Below are 16,394 nucleotides of genomic sequence, written 5' to 3'. Positions count from 1 at the left end.
ATTATTCCCCAAGTAACTCCACCGCCAACGCTAAGGCAGCGCCACCGTCGCTCGATACGAGTGGTTGTGACGGGAAACTCGCATGTTGCAGCAAGGGTGGCGACACAAGATTGTTGGGTAAAGAAAGGATTAGTAGACTTAACGGGATATATGTGATCAACGCTGACAACAGGTAAGTAGTAGTACTTGTCACAATTGCGGCGGGTCAAGCGTGTGCCACGCACGTTTCGAATTTGACCCGGCCACGGCGGCAACATTTCGATGGACGCAAAATGCAAAAAGAAAAGGCCCGTTTATGTGCATTGAGGGTACGTTAAAGATCCCCTGGCGTTCAAAATTAACCCGGAGTCCCTCACTACGGGGTACCGTATAATCTAGTCGAGGTTCTGACACGTAGAATGCAAGAATTCACTTCAATATTCGTATTTGTGTCTCTTTTACCTCTCTAAGGGCGACAGTTTAAGTCTTGCTAAGTATCCGCACAGAGAGTTAGACGTACGGAAGCAACACGAATGGGTTGGTTCGTATATCCGCGATATCGGCTTTAAGCACGTGCACGTCACAAGACCTGGTCTGACGCTTTCTCACAATTTTGATAATATGGCAATTGCAATTTGAAAATTAGCCAGCTAGCTTTATAGTTGTATGGGTGGAAGGATTCTATGCTACATTGAGCTGTTTTGCAAGCTTTCTTAGCTGAGTAGAGTTTTCTGTTTAATGTAGAGTGCGCTTCAGTGCCTGCTCCATATGGTACACCCTTTGCGACGGCCAGATATATGCCGGCGCGTTGCTCTGCATACTTGCCTGGTGCCGGGTTTCCGATGATCATTGAGGTCGGTGCCCCGTGTCGAGGCCTTACCATTGCACTGCGGTTTGCTGAAGCACGCCACAACCCCGAAACTGGGGCACATGGGGCATTAATTTTTGGTAGTGGGGCTTCGCCTACGCGCCAGCCCCTTCCACACAAGTATAAAGTGAGATCCGTGTAAGCGTTATGGCAGCGACCGCGCCATAACAATATGAAGACAGAATAAAGAATGAAAAATGATTGATAGGGACAGTTGGGGGGTTGATGATAACGTTAAAACAAAGATTTGCAGAGCTTAATAAGGACTACTAAAGTCTGATAGTGATTAGTAATGACTTGTAATGACTACTGACTCCGAAAGGACCAATATGTCTAAGTACGGCTTGCAATGGCCACAATTGATTAGAAATGATGCGCAGCGGTGACGTAGAGGTAGAACACCCACCTCGCGTGCAAGAGGTCCGTGGTTCGAATCCCGGTGCCGACAATTTTCCACCGGATAAAAAAAACGCATGTTGTTGAAATTGCATAAACAGGCCTGGAGTGTGGCCTGATCCCGGTGACCGGTAACGCACTCCCTCACCAGAGCATGATAGGCCACCATGGTGCAGTACTTGGCCACAACCTCCTATATGGACAGAACAATCAAACCCATTCCCTCACTCCCCACAGCAGCTGCGAAGCAACTGAGCACGGCGGCGGTCAGACCTGCGACGCAGCAGAGGGTGCTAAAAATCCCTGGCTCCGGATAGGCCGCCATTGGAATATGAACATGGCGACGTTTAACGCTAGAACGTTATCTAGTGAGGCGAGTCTAGCAGTGCTATTGGAGGAATTAGAGGGCAGCAAATGGGATATAATAGGGCTCTGAAGTTAGGAGGCCAAAAGAAGCATATACAGTGCTAAAAAGCGGGCACGTCCTGTGCTACCGGGGCTTCGCGGAGAGACGAGAACTAGGAGTGGATTCCTGATTAATAAGAATATAGCTGGTAACTACAGGAATTCTATAGCATTAACGAGGGTGGCAGGTCTTGTTGTGAAACTTAATAAGAGGTACAAATTGAAGGTTGTACAGGTCTACGTCGCTACATCCAGTCATGATGACCAGGAAGTCGAAAGCTTCTATGAAGACGTGGAATCGGTGATGGGTAGAGTGAAAACAAAATACACTATACTGATGGGCGACTTCAATGCCAAGGTAGGCAAGAAGCAGGCTGGAGACAAGGCAGTGGGGGAATATGACATAGGCACTAGGAATAGCAGAGGAGAGTTATTAGTAGAGCTTGCGTAACAGAATAATATGCGGATAATGGATACCTTCTTCCGCAAGCGGGATAGCCGAAAGTGGACGTGGAGGAGCCTGAATGGCGAGACTAGAAATGAAATAGACTTTATACTCTGCGCTAATCCTGGCATCATGCAAGATGTGCACGTGCTCAGCAAGGTGCGCTGCAGTGACCATAGGATGGTAAGAACTTGAATTAGCCTAGACCTGAGGAGGGAACGGAAGATACTGGTACATAAGAAGCCGATCGATGAGTTAGCGGTAAGAGGGAAAATAGAGGAATTCCAGATCAAGCTACAGAACAGGTATTCGGCTTTAACTCAGGAAGAGGACCTTAGTGTTGAAGCAATGAACGACAATCTTGTGGGCATCATTAAGGAGTGTGCAACAGAAGTCGGTGGTAACTCCGTTAGACAGGATACCAGTAAGCTATCGTAGGAGACGAAAGCTCTGATCAAGAAACGCCCATGTATGAAAGCCTCTAACCCTACCGTTAGAATAGAACTGGCAGAACTTTCGAAGTTAATCAACAAGCGTAAGACAGCTGACATAAGGAAGTATAAAATGGATAGAATTGAACATGCTCTCAGGAACAGAGGAAGCCTAAAAGTAGTGAAGAAGAAACTAGGAATTGGCAAGAATCAGATGTATGCGTTAAGAGACAAAGCCGGCAATATCGTTACAAATATGGATGAGATAGTTCAAGTGGCTTAGGAGTTCTATAGAGATTTATACAGTACCAGTGGCACCCACGACAATAATGGAAGAGAGAATAGTCTAGAGGAATTCGAAATCCCACAAGTAACGCCGGAAGAAGTAAAGAAAGCCTTGGGAGCTATGCAAAGGGGGAAGGTAGCTGGGGAGGATCAGGTAACAGCTGATTTGTTGAAGGATGGTGGGCAGATTGTTCTAGAGAAACTGGCGACCCTGTATACGCAATGCCTCATGACCGCGAGCGTAGCGGAATCTTGGAAGAACGCTAACATAATCCTAATCCATAAGAAAGGGGACGCCAAAGACTTGAAAAATTATAGACCGGCCAGCTTACTGTCAGTTGCCTACAAACTATTTACTAAGGTAATCGCAAATAGAATCAGGAACACCTTAGACTTCTTTCATGCAATGGACCAGGCATGATTCCGTAAAGGCTACTCAACAATAGACCATATTCACACTATTAATCAGGTGATAGAGAAATGTTCGGAATATAACCAACCCTTATATATAGCTTTCATTGATTACGAGAAAGCGTTTGATTCTGTCGAAACCTCAGCAGTCATGGAGGCATTACGGAATCAGGGTGTAGATGAGCCGTATGTAAAAATACTGAAAGATACCTATAGCGGCTCCACAGCCACCGTAGTCCTCCATAAAGAAAGCAACAAAATCCCAATGAAGAAAGGCGTCAGGCAGGGAGATATGATCTCTCCAATGCTATTCACAGCGTGTTTACAGGAGGTATTCAGAGACCTGGATTGGGAAGAATTGGGGATAAAAGTTAAGGGAGAATACCTTAGTAACTTGCGATTCGCCGATGATATTGCCTTGCTTAGTAACTCAGGGGACCAATTGCGATGCATGCTCACTGACCTGGAGAGGCAAAGCAGAACAGTGGGTCTAAAAATTAATCTGCAGAAAACAAAAGTAATGTTTAACAGTCTCGGAAGAGAACAGCAATTTGCAATTGGTAGCGAGGCACTGGAAGTGGTAAGGGAATCCATCTACTTAGGGCAGGTAGTGACCTCGGATCCCGGTCATGAGACGGAAATAATCAGAAGAATAAGAATGTGCTGGGGTGCGTTTGGCAGGTATTCTCAGATCATGAACAGCAGGTTGTCATTATCCCTCAAGAGAAAAGTGTATAATAGCTGTGTCTTACCAGTACTCACGTACGGGGCAGAAACCTGGAGGCTTACGAAAAGGGTTCTACTTAAATTGAGGACGACGCAACGAGCTATTGAAAGAAGGATGATGGGTGTAACGTTAAGGGATAAGAAAAGAGCAGATTGGGTGAGGGAACAAACGCGAGTTAATGACATCTTAGTTGAAATCAAGAAAAATAAATGGGCATGGGAAGGACATGTAATGAGGAGGGAAGATAACCGATGTTCATTAAGGGTTACGGACTGGATTCCAACGGAAGGGAAGCGTAGCAGGGGGCGGCAGAAAGTTAGGTGGGCGGATGAGAGTAAGAAGTTTGCAGGGACGACATGGCCACAATTAGTACATGACCGGGGTTGTTGGTGAAGTATGGGAGAGGCCTTTGCCCTGCAGTAGGCGTAACCAGGCTGATGATGATGATTAGAAATGACCAAGAATGCCTACTAGTGAGCAGGAATGACTGAAAGGACTTGTAATGATTAGTAATGACCATGAAATGACCAATATGTCTAACGACAACTTGTAACGACTACAATTGATTAGAAATGACTAAAAATGCTTAGTAATGACTAATAAAGACTCAAATGACTTGTAATGACTACTGCTGACTATGATATGACCAACATGTCTAACGGCGGCTTGCAATGACCACTATTGATTAGAAATGACTACAAATGTTTAGTAGTGAGCAGTAATGACTAAAAGAAAGAAGAGAAAGACAATAGGCAAAGAGAAAGAGGCGAATGATAAGAGAAAGAAGAATAGGCTTTCGCCGTTCACCTCTTACGAGAGATCTCAAGGTACCCTGTAGACTTTTTTGCATTTATGCCACGAAATATTCAGTAGCCCAATTACACACACCTTGGATCACTGTCGAGGATGACGCAATGTATTGCAAGTATTGAAGGACCTATCGCAATTGCCTAATTGTCTTATTGGCTGAAGTTAATGTGATTGTAATTAATATAAATTAGGGTTAAGTAATGCAATAGGAATTAATCATAATTACCAGTATTAATGCTAATTCGGCTTAAGTAATGCACTCGTAAGAAATATTAATTATCATTAGGTCATCCTAACTACTCTTAGTTAATCGTCGTCGACATGAATCAATTATTCTTAATCAAAATTTGGTTTTATGAATCTTAAGTTCCCTAAATATTCTTGATTGGCTTAATAATCCGACGCTAATTACTCTTGATTAGACTAAATAATTTAAAATAAATTAATTTTAATTAGCCTCACTCTACTTATTTGCAAACTGTTTACCAGTCTGTGAGTGTTATGGTTTACAATCCCGGAATTTCTCACGGAACCTTTCTGCAGTTTGCCTGAACCTCAGCAGTAGTGCTTTCTTGATTTTGTCGTAGCCCATTGACTCAGATGCTGGCATTCTTCCCAACACGTTCAAGGCTTCTCCAACTAAACACAAACTATGCTCTGTCGCCCACTAAGATCGCTCCCAGCCTTGTCCTAAAGCAATTCTTTCAAAACGATGCAGATAAGCATCAAGATCATCTATCTTACCGCAAAATGGAGTCATTAATTTTCGTGGACAAATTGTCTTTGTTCTTTGCGGCCCCATTGCCGAAGAAACAGACGATCTCTCCGCGTCATCTCTTCTGATAGACGCATCGGCCAAATGCAACTTTAACAACAAAATTTCTTTTTCGACTTCGCGTGCTTGTCGAGCTTCTTTTTGCGCTCGATCAAAAAGGCTAAGCGATTTTTGGCGGCTTAGACCCAGAGAGCCGGCTACCCCCAACAGCTTCTCATAATTATTGTTCCGGTGAAGTGTGAGACCGAATATTCAGGAAATGCATCCTGGCAGGCTCGCCAATATTTTGTCGATGTCTCATGGTGGTAAACACGACGCAAGGAACGTTTGAGTTAGGAAAAGCCTTTATGGGGCGTGATAATAAGAACAATACACATATCAAGAAAGCATGCGTTACAAACCCAATAGCCCCCGCAGGGGCGTCTGCGTCAGCAGGCGTTTGGTGTGTTGCGACACCACGTACCCGAGCACATGGGGGTTGGACCCTCCCGCATGTAGCCGTGCGCGGCTTAGCCGTGTCCGGGCAAAGGGGGATCCTGGGGGTTGAGCCGATGCCGGTTGTTCGGACCGTTAAGGCCCCCCGGCGGAGGCAACACACCTCTTTGGCCTCTGCTTCACGTAGACGGCGCCCCCGGACTGACCCACCCGGGGGAAATCGGCAGTCGCCTTTTCCAGCCCCCCTCTTCAATCTTTTTCTTTCCTATCTTCTTTCTTTTACTATCCTATCATCTCTTCTCTTCCGTCACTTCCTAATTTTCCTAGGCGGCTAGGGTAAACCTTGTGTATGTGCCCTCCCTTGGTTATAATATATTAGGTTATTGCAGCAATGTACGGCCGGCGTCTGCAGCCTTACACGTTAAGTGCTACAGCGTCCCCCTGTTGGGCTCCGTGGTGGGTGGCCGCCATTGCCGCCGAAAATAACCGAAATATTATGGGCACACCTGCTTTTCCACGTCTACTTGATCGTCACCCTCAAAAGAGGGGACTCGCCGATGAAATTATAAGCCTTTTCAAACCAAAATAAGTTTTCCCCCGATTCCAAGTTGTGCATAGCGAAAGAACTGAAAAACCAGCTAGAACTGTATCCCCATTCGTTGATGCAAAAGGCTTGACTGATGCACTTGGCCCAGGCTATAAGGTCACCAAAATGTCGAGCGGGGACCTCCTGCTTGTGACCCGTGATAAAGAACAGCACAACAAACTAAACACACTTGTGGCATTTGGAGATAATCCTGTTACCGTTTCCCCTCATCGGTCTATGAACACAGCACGCGGTGTAGCATCTGATGCAGATCTCATCGACTTGTCCGAAACAGAGCTGTTAGAGGGCTAGAAAGACCAAAATGTAACTAACGTACAACGAATCATTATCCGAAGAGAAAATAAAGAAATTCCTACAAAGCACCTGATCTCACCTTTGCCACTTGCGACCTGCCGCAAACCATAGAAACCACATACACAAAGATAGCCGTCACACTATACATTCCTAATCCAAGAAGATGCTTCCAATGCCAAAGATTTGGCCCCGGATCACAGAGCTGCCGTGGTAAACTCACATGTGCGAAATGTGGAGTTCAAGGTCACGCCTCAGACAAGTGTGAAGCGACACCTCACTGTGTGAACTGTGATGAGGAACATCCAGCATATTCCCGATCTTGTCCCAACTGGAAAAAAGAAAAGGAAATAATCACCCTAAAAGTACGCGAAAACATCTCTATCAAGGAAGCACGTAAAAGGTGCTCGCCGTTCCACACCACAACGTATGCACATGCGACGCGTCAGGGAGCAGCGCCGCACCGGCCTGCGCCACCTGCCCGGCCCGCGCACAGCGAGTCGTTGGCTGTGGCATTCCCCACCCCCGAGGTGGCAGCAGTCAAACCTGCTCCACCCACCAAGACACAGAGGCCGGCTACCCCGGGTACGTCGGGCCTCAAGACCACGCCTCGCCAGGCGAGGTCTGACAAACAAACTAGGAGCCCGCACGCGTGGGCATCCAGTGCTTCCCAAGAGGCAATGGACACAACACTGGCACGTTCGGTGCCGAAAAACCGGCGTGGCTCTCTCGAGCTCGCCAAAACAAACAAAAAACCCATAACAGGGCCAGATGACGGTCCTGTTACCTAAGGTACACCACTACACACCTGAACACAGAACATTTCTCGTCCTAATAAAATGGCTGTACAAATTATTGATTGGAATGCCCGTGGCATTCTAAACAACTTAGATGACATCAAAGAAATAATACAAGAATTTAACCCTACGCTGTTCTGCGTTCAGGAAACACGCTTGAAAACTTCAAATACAAATTTCTTAACACAATATACATTATTCCGCAAAGATCGCGATGATGGTCATGCCGCGTCTGGTGGCGTGGCTATTATAGCTCAGAGGTCAGTTGCTTGCCAACACCTCCACCTTCAAACTAATATTGAGGCAGTCGCGGTTAGGGCGATTCTATTCGACAGGTTGGTTACGGTCTGTTCCCTCTACATACCACCCGAACATCGCTTGCAACTAAGGGAACTTGAAACGCTAGTCAATCAGCTTCCACAGCCATGCTTTTTAACCGGTGATGTGAACGCGCATATTACGCTATGGTGCGACTCGCGCTGTGATGCAAGAGGGCGTACTATAGAAGACTTTCTTTTATGTGCCGGTGCAGTTCTTCTGAATAAAAAAGAGCCCACTTTTTATAGCACTACACATAAATCATATTCTTCAATAGACCTAACCATAGCCTCTCTATTTCTAATGCCGTACCTTGATTGGAAGGTCCTGAAAAACCCGTAGGGAAGTGACCACTTTCCTATTCTCTTAAATTTAACAAAATGCGCTGAATGCCCTCCACAGATTGCCCGATGGAAAATCCACTTGTCGAATTGGGAACTGTTTCAGGAGATTACATATTTACAGTACGGTGATTTGAGCTCTGTAAACATAGATGATGCTGTGGCATATTTAACACGTTTTATAATTGGCGCCGCTGAAAAATGCATAAAAAAATCTAACGGACTTGCTAATAAACGTCGTTTGCCTTGGTGGAATGACGATTGCAAAGAGCCACGGAAAAAACAAAGTAAAGGTTGGGGCCTGCTTCGTGACTCTCCAACTGCGGAGAACCTCATTAATTTCAAGAAGGCGAAATCACAGGGCAGGAGAACACGTCGACGTGCTCAGCGAGAAAGCTGGGAAAGGTACATATGTAGTATCAATTCGTACAAGGATGAGGGTAAGGTATGGGACAGGGTGAACAGATTAAAGGGCAGGGAAACACAACCACTTCCTTTAGTAAACGCTCAAGGCGACACCATGAAAGATCAGGCAGATTTCCTGGGCAAGCATTTTCAAAATATTTCTAGTACATCACACTATGCGTCAGCTTTCCTAAAGTTCAAGGAACACATAGAGCGAGAGCGCCTTGAACGAAAATGCTCAGCAGATGAACCTTACAACTGTCCCTTTAGTCTAGCTGAACTGAAGGCTGCTCTCATTTCCTGCAGCAACTCAGCACCAGGTGGTGACCGCATAATGTATGCAATGATCAAGAATATGCATCCAGAAACATTGAACACACTTCTGTCTCTTTACAACACCGTGTGAGTATCTGGGCATATTCCATCCTAATGGAAAGAAGCGATTGTCATCCCAATTCATAAGCAACACAAAGACCCCGCATTAGACAGTAGTTATAGGCCAATAGCACTAACAAGCTGCATGTGTAAGTTATGTGAAAAAATGGTAAATCGGCGTCTAATCTATTTCCTGGAAAGCAACCGTCTACTTGATCCCCTTCGATGTGGTTTCAGGGAGGGTAGGTCAACAATAGACCACCTTGTTCGCACTGAGGCAAACATTAGAGAGGCTTATATACACAAGCATTTTCTCTCTCTGTATTTCTCTACTTGGAGAAAGCCTATGACACAACATGGCGATTCGGAATCCTCCGAGATCTACCTGCGATGGGCGTACGCGGCAATATGCTAAATATGATAGAAAACTACTTGACTAACCGCACGTTCCGTGTTAGAGTGGGCAATGCCCTGTCCAGGCTATTCACTCAAGAGACTGGTGTGCCACAAGGGGGCATGCTTAGTTGCACCCTCTCCATTGTGACAATAAATTCCCTTCAAAAAGTCATTCCATCCTCAATGTTTTATTCAATATATGTAGATGATGTGCAACTAGGATTTAAGTCTTGTAACCTTGCTGTCTGCGAGCGCCAAGTCCAACTCAGACTGAACAAGGTCTCAAAATGGGCAAATGAAAATGGCTTCAAGTTAAAACCCCTCAAAAGCTCCTGTGTACTTTTTTCTACAAAGAGAGGCTTGATACAAGATCCCGCTATTATGCTGCATGGACAACACATACCACTCAACACTGAACATAAATTTTTAGGCATAATACTCGACTCAATACTAAACTTCATTCCTCATATCAAGTATTTGAAAGCTAAATGCCTTAAAACAATGAACATCCTGAATATACTGTCACATACAACACGGGGAAGCGACAGGAAATGCCTCATAAACCTCTACAGGAGCCTTGTACGATCGCGGTTGGACTACGGTGCCGTTGTGTATCACTCAGCTACACCCAGTGCTCTCAAAATGCTGCTTACACCCAGTGCTCTCAAAATGCTGGACCCTGTGCATCATCTTGGTATCCACCTCGCCACCGGCGCCTTTAGGACGAGTCTGATTCAAAGCCTCTATGTCGAATCGAATGAATGGTCGCTCGATCTGCAGCGGTCATATTCTACTTTAAATTATTTTCTGAAAGTACATGCTAACAAAAACCATCCTTGTTATCCCGCCATAAACGATATGACCTCTGCAACACTCTTTCATAACAAACCTACAGCCAGAGAGCTATTCTCGATCCGTGTGAGAAAGCTGAGCGAGGAGATGGATGTCCCTATTCATGAAAATAGACTAATGGCTTCTGCCAAGCCGTTTCCACCGTGGTTGTGGCGAACCATTGACTGTGACACGTCATTTGTAGAGGTAACGAAACACGCTCCAGAGGCGCACATTCATATGCATTTTCCGGAATTACAATTTAAATACCCGTGTCCAGAGTATTACACGGATGCGTCTAAATCACATGCTAGCGTGTCATATGCAGCCGTCGACCCATCCTTTTCCGAGTCCGATGTTCTGCACCCTCAAACAAGCATCTTTACAGCAGAGGCGTATGCATTGCGGTCGGCTGTGAAACACATCAAACAGTTAAAACTACACAAGGCGGTCATATACACAGTCTCATTAAGCGTTGTGAAAACATTGATGTCATGCTTCAACCACATAAATCCACTAATTGCAGATCTTTTCTCTCTCCTCTGTACTATTTATGCCTCTGGCCAACATGTAACGATATGGTGGGTGCCTGGACACAGCGGTATTGAAGGTAACGTCCTGGCAGACCGAATTGCTACCTCCTTAGACACAAAAGCTTGCAACATGTCCGTAGCCGTTCCGATCTCAGACCTAAAGCCATACTTACGGAAAAAAACTCAGAACCTACTGGCAGCATAAGTGGGACGCTGAAACCCTTAATAAACTCCACATAGTTAAGAAGCATTTAGGACACTGGCCATCACTGACCAAGTCCAGACGAAGTGGTGTCCTATTTTGTCGTCTCAGAATAGGGCACACTTACGGTACACATAGCTTTTTGTTGACTGGTGATGAACGTCCAATGTGTAGTAGATGCGGGGAGACACTCAGTGTTCAGCATGTCTTCCTAGAATGCCGCGAAACACAAGTCGAGAGGAAAAAACACTTCCCTTTAGCATACAGTCAGTGTAAACCACTTCACCTGGCACTGTTTCTAGGCAGAGAACCGCTATTTCACATGCAACCTACCTTAGCTTTTTTAAACGACGTTGACACGTTCCACGTTTTTTGTCCAAGAAATTCGTAACACGGCCTCTTGCGAGAGGCCAAGGTTGCGATGTGAACCTTTATTATAGCACATGCCTCCGGGCCCTTGTGCTCAAGGGATCCGCTGAGGCTGTTGTGCTACTCGTTAACAGCAATCACCTGATCATTTTTATTCGTGTAACGCAATTACACCGTTGTTGTACATCCTATACTTATAGCATACACTACTTCAGCCATTCTCCTATTTTTATTCCTTATGTATTTTATGCAACTTATAGCTCTCAGTTTTAGGCCTCTCTACAGCCGCGTCACATCAGCCATTAATCCATTCAGTACTCATCACCACTGCCTTGGCGCTATTTGGCCACATTTGGCCCTTGCGCCAATAAACACTACACATCATCATCATCACCATCACAAACCCAATAGCAAAAACCTAATACACGACAAACTATCCACAAAGCGAGTTAATTGATAATGTTGTCTCAAGTCCCTGCACAAGACGTGTTATGAAGTTCAAAATATTTACGTCAAGTCCATCGACGTAGCCGCGTCGCCTATCGCTGCTTCCGACGACGCGTCGTTGGGCCCGCCGATGCGTCGTGGACTCGACGTCGCTGCGTCCGACGCTCGGCCCACGGTTGACCGGGTCAGGGAGTCAGATCGGTGGGGTGACCGAGGCGCCTGGATCGCCCGGTCGACTCCTCTTAGCCTGCGGTTCGTAGTCGCAGGTAGTCCGGGAAACGTCCCCTTCAGCCTGAAGCTGTGCGGTCTCCGGTACCATGCCCGCTGAGCTCGCGAGCCACGGCGCGGCAGCTGAAGAGCAGCTTCCACTTGGTTGCCGCCGTCTCCACCAGCCCTTTCCGGCCTCCAGCTCCTTCTGCCCCTCGTCGTTCGAGAGACGTAGCCGTAGCCGCTCTCTTCGGCTACGTCTCTCTTTTTTGCGTTGGCCACGTAGCTCCGCGTGCACTTTCGCACTTCCTCTTCTTTGAAATATTGTATTTTGTTTATTCGGACGCCCTTATTTTCTAACTTTTTTTCCCCACCGACTCCTCGTGCTTTTTTGTGTTCTTCTTATCTTCAGTTCTTTCTTCTTTCTTTCTTTATTGGCTCATGACACAATGGTCTGTTGAAAATGGAGCGACCATTTCATATTTCGCGGGCTTTCGTTAAGCACCGAAAAAAGATCACCACGTAGCATGTACCTTGCCATGAAAAAAAAAAATGGTTTATTCGTCTTTGAATCCCCTTTACAATTAACGTAACTCACTTGACCCTAAAGCGAATATCTAAAATTTCGCCGTTTTGATCTTAGTCAACTAATTAAGCGGAAATACGCCACCGCGCCCCATGACGGCAATTCATATTCCATTGGTTTCATTCAGCTGTGGTTAACCACTTTCTTATAATCCATGGTTCAATATATGTGAAACACCGTTTATTGTCACTATTGTTGTCGCACGCGTTGGAATGAACACAAGAGGTCATCTCGGCAGCTTTGTGCAATCGCCGCTCAACATCGACAATCATAACCTAATGCTGTCTCACAATTTTCATAATATGGGAGTTGCAATTTGAAAATGATGCCAGCTAGGTTTATAGTTTAATGGGTTGAAGGCTCTTGTGTTACAGTGAGTTGTTTTGTAAGATTTCGTTGCTGAGCAAAGACTTCCGTTTCATGTAGAGTACGCTTCAGTACCCGCTCCGTATCGTGCACCGCTTGGAATGGCCAGGTATGCCGACGCGTTGCCCTGCATACTTACCTGGTGCCGGGTTTCCGATGATCACTCAGGTCGGCGCCCCGTGCCGAGGCCTTTCCATTGCACTGCGGTTGGCTGAAGCACGCCACTACCCCAAACCGGGGCAGATGGGGCATGTAATTTTTGGTAGTGGGGCTCGGCGTACGCGCCAGCCCCTTCCATGATCAAATGTAAAGTCAGATCTAAGTCAGCCCTGGCGACCGCGCGTAACTGGGCGGGAGTAGGTTTAGCTAGTCTGTCTGTTACTCTAGTATGGACGCTACTTTGGCCAGCATTGTTAAGCCCCAGCTTTAAATAAAACTCTATTGGGGGACTTATCAGATAATGCGTATGTAACGATTATTTCCAGTCGCTTATAACGGCTGAAGCCTTTCGACGCTCATGGTGAAGTTTTTGTCAGCAAATGTGCCCGCCGAAGTGTCATCACGCCAATTTTTTTTTTACAAGAATGAAAACTTTACAATAAAGATGTGTAGAGGCTAATTATGACTAGTAAGGTCTAATAGTGACTGCTAATGACTAGTAATGAGTACGAAATGAGCAATATCTCTAACGATGGCTTGTAATGACCACAATTGATCAGAAATGTCTAGTAATTAGCAGTAATGACTAAAATGACTACTAAAGACTTGTAATGACTACGAAATGACCAATATGTCTAACGACGGCTCGTGATGACCCCAATTGATTACAAATGACTAAGAATGCTCACTAATGAGCAGTAATGACTGAAATGACTTGTAATGACTAGTAATGACTATGAAATGACCAATATATCTAACAAGTTGTAACGACTACAATCATTAGAAATGACTAAAATACTTTGTAATCACCAGTAATGGCTAATAATGACTGAAATGGCTTGTAATGACTACTAATTTCCACTGAGTCACACCCTCATAGTACTCAGACTTAGGCACCAGCGGCCGTTCAGGCGAAGCCTATGGGCGGCTATTCATTCCTTCTTGCGAACATCAGAAGTATATTAAAGAAGCGTGACACATTATCATGTTTAATGGACACGTGCGTAGCTGATATGTTTTTTTTTAACTGAGACTTGGTTGTCAAGTTAAGTGAAGAATTGTGAACTATTTTCTTGTGAAAAGAAATATACATTGAACAGACATGACCGAAGTGACCGATCAGGGGACGGTTTTTTCATCGCCGTTTCCGAAGGCATAAATTCTTACCTCGTCCCGATCCAATCAGAGCTTGAATTTCTCTGTACATGCGTTACCTTAAACCATCACGATGTCATTGTTTGTGGATGTTATGGGCCTCCGCTTTCTGGCACCACGTTCTGTGAATAACTCTACGATTGTCTGAACAAAGTTGTGTCTCGATACCCGAAATCGCCAATTTTTCTTACGGGTGATTTGGTCGAGATAAAGCCCGATGCGAACGCGCCCGAGGAGAGACAGTGAGTGTCTTGGGCACGTTCGCACCGGACGTTATAGGGACAGTCAAGCATGGTCTTGAAGTAAGGGTAAATATCTGAATGCGGGGTAAGTAACAAGCGATCTGTTAGCATAGTTGTAAATTTTCTGTCCCGTTTTTCAGGTTTAGGATGCTCAAGCCAGCCAACAAGAGAGTGACCTTCCAAGTACGATTCGCCCTCCAGCCCCACACATCATCGTACCGTGTGCCTTTAGGAGTGCTGACAAATTTTCTTCCTCTTCTGTAACTGGTAGTGGTCTAACTTGTAGGCATGGGAATGACTACAAGGCTAAACGTCACTGTCTTCAGCCCCCCAAGAGAGTGTTCCCTTTGAAGCGGCAACCTTAAGATGAGCACTCACTGCAACATGTTTCCTTGGTAGTACTGCTGCGGGGACCAGTGCAATTAACCACTGCTGCTATGTTGAGCCCATTGTATGAACACCAACCAGATAACACTACAGAGATGTAGATGTAGCAGCTCGTTCCCAGCATCATCTGAATCAATGCTTTGGCCTTTCGCGGCACCTGATTGCATTTTAAGTAGTGCTGTATGTTTTCAAAAATGTGGCAAATATAGAATCCCGTTACGTCAAGTATAGAATCCTGTTACATGGTGTCAGCCTGAGTGTACGGAAAGCGTTGAGACGGTTTATAAGGAAAGGGCTGATTTGATACTGCTACAAGAGGCTCAGCGCTCTCAGCAGTATCGTGCGGCCCGATACCCCTGGATTTGATTGACTAGTGCATGCCAAGTGTGCTGTGGTACCAGGTAACCACTAACTGCAACTACATTGACATTCCTTATGATCCATAAATCTATACTCTAATTGGCTGTAGTCTCACTCGCACGGAAATATGGTATAGTTATTCTACTCGAATAATTCATAGAGCTTACCATTTTCGTACTTATATTGCATGCTTACTTATTCGAGGAAAATGACTTCCTCGTTGTAACAGTCTTCATTTCTAAGAGTGAGAACAATATGTTAAAACAAATTTTTTTTCATTCAGCAGCTGTGTTCCAAATTTTTCTCCGTTATGGAGCAGCTAATTTAGCACCCTTTTGCTGCAAGGGGTTGCCTGCTTCTCTTACAGAATTTATCGTTGTGCTAACGTATTGGTGGTTTTCAGATTGTTTTTCCTATAACATATATTGCTCTTTTAGGCCTTCAGCTGTTGCTCTCCTTTAGGTTTCACTATGTTGCTTCATTCTTTTTTCTATTGCTGAATACAAGGGTAGTCAAATAGTGCTTTAATGTTGCCATATATGAATTCCGCTTTTGTTTTTGTTCGTGAGAATTAAGTCTCATAGTGTGCCATTTGTGTTCTATTTTACTGGAGAAAATGCAACTAACACTGCGCTGTGAGAAGTGTTCCTTTGGAAGCGTTGCTTTTAATGCCTCATGTTATTTATCCTTTAGCATGTTTATGCTTAGCTGTTATGCATATGTGCTATTTTTGTATTGTTCGTGCGTTAAGTGCTCATTGTGCCTTTCAGAAACCATGAGATGGCACTATGTTGTATTTTTACTGTTCACTTTATTTTCATGAGACGGCCGCAGTCTACCGTTGTATTTCACTGCAAATATTGTGCACATCATTACGTACTTTTCAAACAGTTGATATAAATGAGAAGTATCACAATAAAAATGCTGGTGGTGACAACGGAGGTCTTCTTCGCTTAGTAACAGTGGCACTTTGATTTGTTGTCCTAAACAGTCCAGGACTGTCCGAGAAGCTGCGTACGCCAATAATCACTGGTTGTAGTAGCGTCTCAAGCA

The 16,394-nt window shown here is 45.1% G+C and overlaps 2 non-coding genes across 2 annotated transcripts; both read left to right on the top strand.

Moving 5' to 3' along the window:
• Window positions 1-796: 796 nt before the first annotated feature.
• On the top strand, window positions 797-959 carry LOC126526522 (U1 spliceosomal RNA). Its single transcript, XR_007598591.2, has one exon. It is a non-coding gene; the product is annotated as a U1 spliceosomal RNA (small nuclear RNA).
• Window positions 960-13,169: 12,210 nt separating this feature from the next.
• Window positions 13,170-13,332, top strand: LOC140213049 (U1 spliceosomal RNA). The gene has a single exon (XR_011889986.1). It is a non-coding gene; the product is annotated as a U1 spliceosomal RNA (small nuclear RNA).
• Window positions 13,333-16,394: the final 3,062 nt, after the last annotated feature.

Source organism: Dermacentor andersoni, chromosome 8 (genome assembly GCF_023375885.2).
Source record: "Dermacentor andersoni chromosome 8, qqDerAnde1_hic_scaffold, whole genome shotgun sequence".
In the NCBI taxonomy this organism is placed as follows: Eukaryota; Metazoa; Arthropoda; class Arachnida; order Ixodida; family Ixodidae; genus Dermacentor; species Dermacentor andersoni.
The sequence above is the reverse complement of the archived record's forward strand: the minus strand, read 5'-3'. Positions and strand labels throughout refer to the sequence as shown.